At 38.0% G+C, this 13,989-nt stretch overlaps 1 protein-coding gene across 7 annotated transcripts in view; it reads right to left on the bottom strand.

Annotated features, from left to right (window-relative positions):
* The window catches only part of ralgps2 (Ral GEF with PH domain and SH3 binding motif 2), a 542,667-nt gene that overhangs the window by 472,178 nt on the left and 56,500 nt on the right, over positions 1 to 13,989 (bottom strand). For all 7 annotated transcript variants that reach the window (XR_009514828.1, XR_009514826.1, XR_009514829.1 and 4 more), the window contains exon 2: positions 6,136 to 6,205. The gene's annotated coding sequence lies outside the window, so the exon portion shown is untranslated. The remainder of the gene's footprint in view (positions 1 to 6,135; positions 6,206 to 13,989) is intronic.

Below are 13,989 nucleotides of genomic sequence, written 5' to 3'. Positions count from 1 at the left end.
TCCACATGAGATTCCACCTTCAGGAAACTATGCACCATTATTCCTAGATCACTCTGTTCTACTGCATTCCTCAATGCCCCACCATTTACTATGTATGTCCTATTTTGAATAGTCCTATCAAAATGTAGCACCTCACACTTATCAGCATTAAACTCCATCTGTATAGGAGCAGTCACGTCACGTTATGAGTGATGGAAGTGAACACCCAGCTTGTTGCAGTACAGTTTCAGTCATTCCTGAAAATTAATGAACCAAGACTATTACATCTACACTGTACAACCAAGCTACAAATGGCTTGGTGGAAAAGTTTTGACCAGAGTCTAAAGAACACAATACAGGCAAAGTCATTAAAGAGCACTACACTGACAGTGAATCAGAAGCTCGTCAATTTCCCCCTTGAATACAGATATTGTTACGAATGCAGCAGCAATGAATATGAAACTGGCACAAGATTTAAAACAAATCCCGAGATTTATTAAATACTGCTCAAAACTTAGAAAAGTAAACAAACAACTAACTTAACTGGAAGTTAACAGTTAGGCGGCAATACCTAACAGTCAAACTTAGAAACTGTTCTCAACGAGTTTTCATCCAAGCACAGACTTAAAGAGATAAATTCAAAAGTCCATGTGATTTATACAGTCAGTAAAGAAAGACTTCCCCAAACGATTCCTTTGAACTAATGACAAACCTGCCAATCACACAGCCAAGAGATGCCTTGTTCGCAGAAATCACGAGGAAATAAAAGGAACTGACCTTTTGACTGGAGGGTGGTCACTGCACAAACCTTCCCGAAATTGCAGGGGTTTAACTCGAATGTGCATGCCACAATTACTGAATAAAATCACAAAGGTCTATCATTTCCCAAAACGCTGAATGACATTAACTTTATCCAATCCTTTGAACTCGGATAACTCCGGTAATGCCTTCACTTTCCAATACTGGACTGTAAAAGAAAAATAACCGTAGGACAATAGACAATAGGTGCAGGAGTAGGCCATTCAGCCCCTCGAGCCCACACCGCCATTCAATGTGATCATGGCTGATCATCCACAATCAGTACCCCGTTCCTGCCTTCTCTCCATATCCCTTGACTCCCCTATCTTTAAGAGCTCTACCTAACTCTTTCTTGAAAGCATCCAGAGAATTGGCCTCCACTGCCTTCTGAGGCAGAGCATTCCATAGATCCACAACTCTCTTGGTGAAAAGGTTTTTCCTGAACTCCGTTCTAAATGGAACAAACAAAACTGGTGGAACCTCCACACCTCTGACCGGCAACAACAACATTGCACAAAAAATAAAAATGAGAACTGCGTCACAGACCCAGGCTTTGGTTTAAATACTGTCTGGAACATGCCCTCACGTGACATAACATTACCCCACGGTCATGAGACAATTACATCATCCCACTATCCCGTGTTCAAACTGAGAGCATGTAACAATATAGCACCCTCCACAAACAACAACTCACCAGCTATGCTTTTCCTGGGTCCCTTGTACTCACACTTTGATCTGCTCAATCTCAGAAGGAGAATAGAGGACAAACAGCTGAGACAAATTGCAACTCCTCAAACAAGAGAGGTATGATGTTACATCCTGGACAAGCAGTCTAGGTGAAGTAATCAAAAGTGTGTAATCACGAAGATTAAGGACAGAATTGGACCACTCTCTTACAGTGGAGATTGCATCTGATATCATTTGGAGACAATATATCAATCAGTTGAGAGCAGAGTCAACTGTTAGAGGAAAAAGGTGTCCAGAGCTGACAGCACACACAAAATGCTGGAGGAACTCAGCAGTTCAGGCAGCATCTATGAAAAAGAGTACAGCTGACGTTTTGGGCCAAATGGCAGATAGAGATTCATTCAGTGCATTGCATTTTTCGAGGCAAACCAGGGCAGGGCTTAAGTAGTAAATGGTAGAGCATGGGGTGGGCTGCAGACCAGAGAGATCTGGAAAGTTCATATGTATATGTCTTTGAAAAATAGTGACACAGGTAGATAGGACAGTTAAGGCAGAAACGGAATTAGCTCAGTCAGGCAATTTTGTTGGTACTGTTGAGTGAGCCAAAGGCCCTGATTCTGTGCTGCATAGCTCTATGACTCTGTAATGCTATTGAAAATGGCAGAATTATACTACCTTTAACCCAAGAACTTTATTATTGTATTTGGTAGCTTTTGTTTTCCTAGAATTTTTTCCCAGGTTAGCCAAGTTTCAACCTTGAATCAATAAGACACAATCAATGATTCTCTCTGATCAAAGAATACAGACTTTAATCAATTCCTAGATTTCTCTTTCCCTAGCTTTTAAACACCTTGAAGTCATGAATCAACATCCACTTTCAGACACTGCTAACATAATATGTAAAGAATCAGTTGTAAATTGTGGACACAATTTAAGGAAGTGCAATGTACCTCAATATTTTTGCTGACTCCATTGAGAAATGAACAAATGTAACTCAGGAAATTTGATTTAAACAAATGGAAAATCTTCAGTGCAGACATTTCTTGGCAAGCCTTAAAGCTTTTGAGACAATGTGAAAATCCAGTAAGGGTAGTCAAATCTAAAAATACCTGAACTTTTGTAAACAACAAGAATTGGCAGTTCAAAAATGAATCAACAATTTCAATTGCCTCTGTAGGCTTTTATGTTAGAACTGATCTTCAACTGAACTCTTAAATAATGAACTAAATCATTAACACTAAGTCTATGACAATTTGATTCTGAAGACATTTAAACTGTTGAGTGAGCTGGCTTATGATTTGCAGAAAAAGTTAAATGTTGTCTATATAAAATATGTGCATTAACATGGAGACACATCATAAGATCTTCCACTTCTGACAGTGCACAAACAATAGATGTAACTTGCATTTATCATGTTGCATGTCCCAACAAGTAATGACAAGATCAAGTTGGTCTACAAGATAACTTATTTAAAAATAAGGCAAATAGAAAGCAATTGAACATAGTTCAGGTGTAACTGGAACAGGAAAATGATTCCTTGGAAGAGTTTATGACTGCCATTTAAATTAAGACTTTGATAGGTGCCACTTTAAACAACTACTAACTGATGTTTATTTGGTCACTTATCCTTTCTATTAAGTATGACACCTAATTTCACACCACTCCACCTGCCTTTTACTAAAAATATACCTTGATTATTGAAAATAAGTATCACAAGAATTTTTATTATGTTCTCATAGATGCAAGCAAACAAAAATCTAAGCTACAGTAAATAAACCCATCAAATTGTATGACACAGAAATAGACCCTTTTAGTCTACTTTGTGCAGGCTAAAAATTATGCCTACCTATACTATTCAAATTTACCTACATTTAGCCAGTATTCCTCTATGCCTTACCTTTCCAAGTGCTTGCCCTTTAAACATTATTTTAATAATGTGATTCGACTTCCCTGCATTGCAAGAAAAATTCTGACCATCTACCCTACCAATGTCCCTCTTAATTTTGCAAAGATTAAGTTGATTATCCTTTGACAATGAGAATAAATTCTCCAATTCTCCTTATAACTATAACACGCTATTTCAGGCAACATTCTGGTGAAACTCCTTTGTATTCTCAATTAAAAATGTGAGTTTATTTATACAAAAGAGTGCTTAAAAACATTCAGAATAACATGTCATAATGTTCTTTTCTAGAGCCACACAGTATACACAACTTTCTGACATTTTTACTTGCTTATATTTGAATTAGGGACAGTCACAAAGGTTGAATTTATTGTCATATGTACAAAGATATGTATGCACAGATATAATGAAAAACTTAAGTTTTACCAGTATCATAGGAATATAGCACCATATAAGCCACATTCAAAGAAAAGTCATCATCGCATTGTATTGGGTAGATCACATCTTACAAACTTTATCGTATTTTTGAAGGAACCAAGATGATTGATGAAGGTAGGATAGTGGATGTTGTCTACAGCTTAGATTCAGAATTAGCTTCTCTATAGTAGACAGTGAGTACCAGTGGGAAAGAACTTATTCTGGCTGGAGGATTGTGACCAGTGGTGTTCCATAAGGATCAGTGGTGGGACCTCATATTTAACTAGAACCAAATTGTAGGTGGGTTGGGAAACAAGTCTGCAGATGACAGAAATTGGTAGAATTGTGGATAGTAAAGAAGGTCAAAGGATTCAGTAAGTTATAGATCAGTTACAATGATGGATCAAGAAACCGCAAGTAGAATATAACCAGGCAGGTGTGAGGTGTTGCACTTTGAGATGTCAACGTAAGGTTGATGAAAGTACATGAGACAGAGAGGAAGTGGCAGGTTCTGGAACACACTACCAGGGGTATATTCAAGGAATATAGGGATATGGCTCATGTACAGGCAGAAAGGATGGTTAAATTTGACATATTTCTTGCACAGATAATATAGGCCAAACAGCCTGTTCATGTGTGGTACTGTTCTATGTTCTATTCCATTTTATAAAAGAAAAATGCAAATTACATAAAGGTAAACAATGGCAAATTACTACTAGAGCTAATGCGAGAGTCTCATTCCAATATAGAAGATCTTTTGAAATCAGAAAACATGATAAAGGCATTGCAAGAGTTTTAGATGTTGCTCTGCAAAGAGCACATAATACTTCAAATTTTCTGAACTTTATCACAGAATGTAGCAATTCACAACAATCTGTACTGAAAACCTGAAACTACTACACAATGGTCTCATAATAAAGATACTTCACTGAGTTGTATACTGTAATGCACAATTCTCCTTAGAATTTGATCCTCTTGGAATTCCAATAATGATATTTCCACAGCATATATTCTGGAACCACAGTTTGAGAAATTGGGCAGCTATCAAAAACCACACCAATTAATCAAGTTTTCAGGAAAGGGAAGCCAGTGTGTCCAATTTTGAATGATTCTACATCAAATCAGTAAGTCACAAAGAGGTCCTTAGAATTTAGCTTCTGTTGTTCTATTTCAATTTTGTGTATATCCCTGACTTGGGATGGGTAAAGTAAAATATATATCTATTATACATTTCTCTAAAGCTGAACAATATCCAAAATATAATCTTATTCTTCCCTTGGAGTGCTGAGTTGAGTTTGCAAATGGCTCATAGTAATGCAGAGTCTCAAATCTGACATCCATTGCTCATCAAACTAGGAATACAACTTCGTGGGTTTTTTTTAGGAAAAGTAATGATAAGCTTCAACTGTTCCACAGCCCTACTCAAGGCATTGGTAACCATCTCACAATACTGTAGCCCTAGGTATTGTTCAACATATTCAGTACCCTGAGGGAAAGTCATGTACATTGAAATCCACAAGGCAAAGTCCCTGCTTCACATTTGAATTGTTGAGCACACAAAACCTGGTATTATGCGGTCCAGTTTCTAGACACACAACAAGGCACAATAAACACAATTAAATTGCAAATTCTAAATTGCAACAAAAACCAAACTTCTAATTTGAAAGCATTTTGCAATAGACAATGACTTAAAATATCAAGCTGTTTAACTGTATTATACCGCAGAATTTCTGAAGAATTAGGAAATGGAATCCATTGGCCAATGTTTACATTATTTTCCAAACAGAAACTACTTTTTTGTTTTAATCGTTGACATATCTAGATCAATTAAACATCAGTAAATAAAATCTGAATAAAGTGATTGCCAATGGCATGAACATTATGGCCATAAAGGAAATGAGTGATTGGTGAGTGATTCATTTGTTTCACCTGCCATTTCAAGGATGGAACATCAACCAGATTAAGAGCCATTAACTTCAGAAATGTACATCAGTTAAACCACCATGTTTTGGAACAGTTCACATCGTCTTGAACAGCACAAAGGCCATTAATAACTAACAGGCAAGTTAGAATAATACACAAAGCAAATCCACTTAAGTTGCCTTTGGTTTTAATTAGCTACAATCGTTGATGAATTTTCTAAAGGTATTTGATAAAGTTACAAAAGGAAGCTTTAAGAAAGTGAGCAATGTAATTCAAATCAAATTAGTAAACAGGATTAAAAATCAATTTGAAAATAGTTGCATTGGTTAAAAACCAAAATCCGTAATTGAAAGAAACTCCTGTAGAGTTTCACAACATTTTGCTTCCTTTTCACGTGTGCAAAATTTTTGAATAGGTAGAATACTTACAAAATTGGCAGGCAACATCAAGGTTTATCAGTTGATCAAATCAGTGAAGCAAAACAGAATTCATGAAGATCTGAAACAATGAAACAAATTGGCTGATGTGATTAATGAATTTTTTTCAAAATGTCATATCTCTGAAACTATGTTAAAATTCAGACACATAGAAACCAGAAAGATTAGTTGATGAATACTGAGTAACACACCCAAAATGCTACCGGAATTCAGCAGGTCAGGCAGCATCTATGGAGCTAAATGAACACTCAATGTTTCTAGCTTCTGTCCTCTTCTTTTCCAGTCTTGATGAAGGGTCTCAGCCTGAAACCTCTTATATTTTTAGTTTAATCCTATGTGTTCTAAAAGATAAACACTCCCCTATTGGCAATTTTCTTACTTTGTTTCCTATCTGTGCCTTCTTCATCTTGTATATCTTTTATCATGTTTCCCCAAATCTCCTTTGGTCCAAGGGAAACAAACTCAGTCAATTAATTGTCTTTGTAGCAGCACTACAATGCAACACAAAACCAGAAACAAAAACCGAATTACTGTGTGTGTGTGTGTGTGTGTGTGTGTGTGTGTGTGTGTGTGTGTGTGTGTGTGTGTGTGTGTGTGCGTGTCCCTTTACAAAGGTAGAATGTTCCTATGAAACCTTTAAGCCAAATAGCGCAAAACAAACATTTGTAAAGTGGGAGGGTGTACATACACTATCTGCTACTGTAATTTAAAGGTAAGGGGACTTACCTTTTGGGCAACAGTACTTGCGCCATTTATACAATGGCCAAACCACCGCACCCCCTGAACGGAACGTAATGGGTTTGCAGGGAAAGGACCAACTTGTGGCTCCCAGGAGAGACAGCTAGCCGATGGAATATCCAACAAGGGAGCAGAAATTGGATGGGATGCTGCTTCCTGGCTTACCTTCTACCCCACATGCGAATGCTGAAAACCTTAGACCAGCACCCTTCCCTCCTACAGCAAAAGCGAGGAATCTCACAACTGGAGCACTTTTGGATGATAGCTTTCCCTTTCTACAAGTGGGCCCACAATCCAAGGGAAATTATCAACCTGGCTGCAGTTTTGGAGGAGATGGCCAATAGTACCGCTAAGGGTATAGATAGTGTCCAGGATCAGGTGAGGGCCATCACGGCTGAAATGATAACGCAATGAAAGGAATGCCCCCCAATTTTGTTCTGGCTGAAAAAGGAGGTACATGTGCCATTATAGGACAAGAGTGCTGCACCTACATCACAGATGAAGCAGAGAACATTACCTCTCTCTCTGTTCACATTCAAATGAAGATCTTTGCAGGATGGAGCAGTATACTGCTACATTATGCTATCATCATTGCAAGACTGCTGATAATTATCAAACTTCTCCGATATTTCTGGCCCCTTCTCAGCCAGTGCTTTTACCCTACACCCACAGGGATATTTATACAAAGAGTCCCCCTAGAAGGAAGGGGACCTCAGAGACTGAGGTGCAAACGATGAGGTTGGAGACTACAATGATGTGGAAAGCCCTTCAGCTTATCACAAGCGTTACTACACACCCTTCTTACAGGAATATGAAAATTAAGATGTACAACAACCCTGACATTGATGATCCTGGTTGTCATGGAATGACAAAAGGAGGGAATGAGGAAATATATGCAGAATTTAAAGGGCTAAAACCTAACTGACTTATTGGCAGCTTGACAAGTCATGCTGTGAGAATAATGTATGAACAAATAAGTGTTTGTTGCATGAGAAAGCTTCTCTGTCTACCCTTATCAAAGTATATATGTGATAACAAATATATATCAGCAGCCCAGACCGTACTTGGGAGCTCACTTGGGTTGCAGATTTTTCCAGGTTCTGTGAGCGGGGACTCTGTAGTTCAACTGAGCAACGCAATCTTGTTAATAAACAGTATGTACTTTTAAGTAAACTGTGTTTGACAATTATTCCCTGGGTCCGAACCTAAATGGCTCTGGTAGAGAGAGCAGATTGACAACTGGATATTTTTAAAGCAGAGGTTAATAGGTTCTTAATTAGTAAGGGCATCAAAGGTTAATGGGAGAGGGCAGGAGAATGGGGTTGAGAAAGTAACTAAATCAGCCATGATCAAATGAAGGAGCACACTCAATCGGCTGAATGGTCAAATTCTGCTCCTATGCCTTACGGTCTTATGAATGTGTATTCATAAAACCATAACATTGTATTTAACATTAACTGAAAATTATTGACTCAGACTGCTCACCTGTCACCAAGACAAAACAAAAATATTATAGTAATTGCGAAGGATCATAAATCAAAAAAACCTTCAAATCTATAATTGGAAACTTGTTTGTAACAATCAAATTTGTTCTAATGCAATAATATGCAATTAGTAAAGGAAGTAATTGAGAAAAGCAAAAACAGAGTCTTTGAAGCATTCAGAAATTCAAGCAACATTGTTGAGGAGAGAAATAATGAGTCAATATTTCAAGTCAGCGATCCTTCATCAGAACCGTAAAACAAAAAAAAACTAAAGTGTTTTCAATTCCAAGGTAGGGTGGAAATGGAAAAATGAGAACAAAAAAGGTAACATGTTCAAAAAAGGATGCATGTTAAATTGTTAAGATAATTGTATGAGGCACTGGCAACAATATCTTTAAGAGTATTCCATAAGGAAAAGCTGACAAAAGTAATTTTGCTCAGATTTCATTGTGACTGCAATGCATCTTTATTGCTCCTTGAGTTACAAGTCCCCTGAAGCTTCACAATAACACAAACAAGCTGGATGCCCTTACTAATTAAGAACCTATTAACCTCTGCTTTAAAAATATCCAGTTGTCAAAGATGTAATCAACAGGAAAAATCAATTGGTGCAATCTTTCATTGATTCTATTATGGTTACTATTCTATTAAGGATTTGTTCAGTATTTCTGCAAGAAAATGAATCTCAGGTTTGTATATAGTGATATACATATACTTTGAACTTTGAATATCTATACTTCATTTAAGTACCATCTAAAAACGTGAAAGATGTGGCAAGAAAGAACTTCGGAGATAATTAAGGCTTACAATTTAAAAGATAGCTAAGTAGTGGGGTACGCAAAAGGCCACACTTGGATTCCTGTTGAAGGGTCTCAGTCCAAAAAGTCAACTGTTTATTCTTCTCCACAAATGCTGCCTGGCCTGCTGAATTCTTCTGCATTTTGTATGTGTTGCTCTAGACCAGGGGTCGGCAACCCACGGCTCCGGAGCCGCATGCGACTCTTTCATCTCTGTGCTGCGGCTCCCTATGGCTTTGGAAAATAAATGATGAGTATTTAATTAAAATGTATTTTATGTTAGTTTGTTACTTTTTGAAATGTAATTCTAAATTTGAAGATTATGGTGATCTTGTACAATCTAAATAAAACGTGTTTTTGTCGCTATTAATATACGTCACCACGGCCAATGCCTGACACCCGCCAGTGCGCGATTTCTTTAATTTTTCGATCCAAGGTAGGCTAACTATGGAGAATTCTAAAAAAAAAAGAAAAGTGACTGAAGAAAACAGAACGTTTAATGATACATGGGCAGATTCATTTGCTTTCACTGCTGACGAGACTGGTTTACCAGTATGCTTAATATGCAATGAGAAACTAGCAAACAACAAAAAGTCAAAAGTCGCAAGACATTTCCAGAATAAACACACAGCCTTTGCTCAAAAATATCCGGATGGAGATGAGAGAAAAAAAGCAGTTTCGGAACTGATGTGGAAGGTTGATCCGAGCAAAAATCATTTCAAGAAGTGGATGATGTCTGGAAAATCAACGACATATGCTAGTTTTGTTGCCGCTCAGGAAATAGTCAGGCATGGGAAGCAGTTTACATATGGTGAATATATAAAAGAATCTTCATTAAGATTTCAGAACATCTATTCACGGACTTTAAAAACAAGAGTGAAATTGTGCAAAAAATCAGGGATATGCCCCTCTCTGCAAAGACTGTCAAAGACAGAACCATAAAAATGGCAGAAGACATCAGAAGACAGTAAATTAAAGACATCAATTCAGCTGTGGCCTACTTGATTGCCTGTAACGAGTCTAAAGACAAAGGTGATATTGAACAAATAGCGCTGTTCTGCCGGTATGTAAACTCTGCCGGGCCACAGGAAGAAATGATTGAGTTGATACCTCTAAAAGACCAAACACGGGGGGAGGACATCTGTGAGGCTGTCTTGAATTGTTCACGAGCCAAAGTAATAAAGACCACCCACCTGGTGTCAGCAGCTACTGATGGGGCACCGAGTATGACAGGAGTGCACAAGGGATTTGTGGCTTTACTGCAGAAGTCACTGGACAGAAAGCTGCTGACTTTTCACTGCATCTTGCACTAAGAGGCACTGTGCGCTCAAACATTTCCTCCGGAATGCACAGAAGTAATGGATGTTGTTATTCAGATTGTCAATAAAATAATGGCAAAAAGTTTAAATCACCGTCAATTCCATTTGTTACTGGACGAGCTGGAAAGCGCATATTCTGATCTCCTGCTGCACAACAAAGTCCGGTGGCTATCAAGAGGGGAGGTGCTGAAACGCTTTGTCGCGTGTCTGGAAGAAGTGAAAACTTTCCTGGGCAGCAAAGGTCTCACCTTTCCTGAGCTGGAACAGCCAGAGTGTCTGTAAATGCTACACTTCATGGTAGACATGACAACGCACCTGAACATGCTGAACACAGCTCTTCAGGGGAAAGGACGCACAGCCCTGCACATGTTGGAGGATGTTTTGGCATTCCAGCGCAAGTTGACAGTGCTTGCCAGAGATTTACAGAAAGGCACATTGTCTCACTTCCCCAATTTGAGAGAGTTCAAACAAGCTCACGACATGATAAATTTGGAGTATTTACATTCTGCAATCATCGCAATGCAAACATTGTTTGGGAAACGCTTCTGTGAGTTCAGAGAAATAAAAAACACATTATTCTTCCCGGTCACTCCCCTAAGCATCGATCCATCCCACTGAATACGACTGCATTGGCAGGTGTGAGTCAACCTGATCTTGAGATGGAACTGGCCGACATAGCCGACAAAGACATATCGGTGTCCAAGTTTAGACACTTGACAGCAGACCTTGAAGATGTTGCCCGTCAGAAGGCCGTTCTTGCTCAGAATCACAAATGGAGTGATATTGAAAACCTCCCAAAACCAGACAAAATTGTGTTTGAAACATGGAATGCTATCCCCGACATTTATGTAAACATTAAAAAGTATGCGCTTGGCATCCTGTCGATCTTTGGATCCACATATGTGTGTGAGCAGGTGTTCTCCAACATGAACTTTATTAAAAACAAACATCGCGCACGCCTCACAGATGACAGCTTGCGATCCTGTGTAAAGATGAAGGTGACGTCATACAGCCCTGATGTGCAGACGCTGTGCAGTGAGGTCCAGGAGCAGAAATCCCACTAACCAAGTATGATAAATATTTTAATTGCCTATTATTTTACGTATATTCATATTTTTTCATTGTTCAGTGAAATAGTCCTTTTATTTTTCAGGTTGACAGCTGGCTGACGTTATTTTTGGTTTGCTGCTGGCGGACAATTTAAGTTCGGCGTTTTTCATAAATACAAGAAGGACTCAAATAGACATTGATTATTTTACTTAAAAGTAAACTTCAACCCAACGTCTTTTTTCGGAGTTCAAAATGTTTTTGTTGCATGCAGAAATGTAATTTCATTTTCTCTGCAGGAGTTCATCGATTTCATAAATGCAACACATTATAGTTTGTTTATACATAGCATAAAGGCAAAAAAAAACTTTGTATGCAGTGTTATTTCATTTTAAATGTCAAACGGGTTTTGTGGCTCCCAGTGTTTTCTTTTCTGTGGGAGACGGGTCCAAATGGCTCTTTCATTGGTAAAGGTTACCGACCCCTGCTCTAGACAGAGAAATAAAATTTTCCAGAATTGCAGTACAAGGGGAGATCTGAGGAGTATTATAAACTCAAAATCACATAACTGTTATTTGGTATATTTGCAGCCTGATCAGTAACATTAATAACTATTCAAACTAAACAACTAGAAAAACCTTAAAAAAGCAGGTGTGCTGCAATTGACTTCCAATTTCATTCCTTCTGAACATTAAGAAATTCTGTATTTGCCAGCAATGCCAATGAGATAAATATGGGCCCCATATGTTCAATAATTTTTGTTATAGACTATGGAGGTTCCACATAGAGAGGGTAGAAAAGTTAATCAATTATTTTCCTATGACAAGTTGACATGCTCCTACTAGAAATGGAAACAATGCTAGTAATATCATGTCAGTGATACATTTCAGCTCAATCTGGAAAGACGAGCTATTTGGAAAGATGTTTCCAAGGTAAATCAAAACTCTGCTTTAATATATACCTTCAGAATTGCCAATTTTGCGGGATTTCAGTATTATACCAAAGCTTTGCCGTTGCACACATTTTTTTCAGATTTATATTCAGAATTTTGCTAGTTTTAAGCCATTGGATAAATTGCTTGAAATCTGAATGAAACTGTGAATGAAGCCGACAAGAAATCTGTGCTTTCAAATAAACATAATAGATTCATTATGAGGAGGGGCTTTTGTCAACATGGTCACACTTAACTATTTGGAACAGTGCATCTGCGAATATCAAGTAACTATCAGGATCTAACTTAGCAGCAAACACATTAAAAGTAAAATGCTACACATTGTCAAAAATTTAAAATAATAATTAACATTTCAAGTGACAAATGGAGAAAGTAGAAAAGTCAATGACATTATATCAAGACTGGAATATTTGCAGATAATAACAGGTTTGAAAACAAAACACTGTTCCTGGAAATCAGGAGAGAAACAAAGAGACAGGAATAGCAAAAGAGAGATCATGAAGAGAAACAGTAGACTTTAAGAACAGTAGAAACATATTTACAATTATATTGGGGAGAAAAGAGAGGCTCAAGGGTAAGGTAAACTGTTGTCAATGATATTGTAAATGAAAACAAGCAGTGACAGAGATGAATCACTGTTTCCACTACAAGAGAACAATGGCATGCTTAACATTCCAACAAAGCTTAACATTGTCTCGGAATTAAAGACTCAACACAACAGCCGCCAATAAAATTCATAGCCCAATTGCAATAAATCCTTAAGATAAGCAGATTCTACCTAATATATTAGTGGTAGATACCCTAACTGTAGTCTTCCAGTGTTCTTCATTACTAAGTGTTTCTTTAGACTGAAACATTTCACTTGTGTTCTGCGCTTAAGAAAGCTGAGAGAGAAGCCTAGGAATTATACACTCAGTGGCTACTTTATTAGGTACTCCCATACACCTGCTCTTTAATGCAAATATCTAATCAGCCAATCATGTGGCAGCAACTCAATGCATAAAAGCATGCATACTTGATCAAGGGTTTTAGTTGTACCAAACATCAAAAATGGGGAAGAAATGTGATCCAAGTGATTTTGACTATGATGGTGCCAGACGGAGTGGTTTGAGTATCTCAAAGTGCTGATCGCCTGGGATTTTCACACACTCGTCTCCAGAATTTATAGAGAATGGTGTGAAGAATGGTGCAAAAAACATGAAACATCCAGTGAGCAGCAGTTCAATTAATGAGGTCAGAGAATTGTGCCATATTGTATGACGCAGGCAATCATGGTCTTTCCATGACCATGATTGTTCTTGGCAAATTTTTCTACAGAAGTGGCTTGCCATTGCCTTCTTCTGGGCAGTGTCTTTACAAGACGGGTGACCCCAGCCATCATCAATACTCTTCAGAGATTGTCCACCTGGCATTGGCAGTTGCATAACCAGGACATGATATGCACCAGTTGCTCATACAACCATCCATCACCTGTTCCAATGGCCTTACATGACCCTAATTGGGGCACC

This window comes from Hypanus sabinus, chromosome 11 (genome assembly GCF_030144855.1).
Source record: "Hypanus sabinus isolate sHypSab1 chromosome 11, sHypSab1.hap1, whole genome shotgun sequence".
NCBI lineage: Eukaryota > Metazoa > Chordata > Chondrichthyes > Myliobatiformes > Dasyatidae > Hypanus > Hypanus sabinus.
This window is presented reverse-complemented; position numbering and strand designations above follow the sequence as displayed.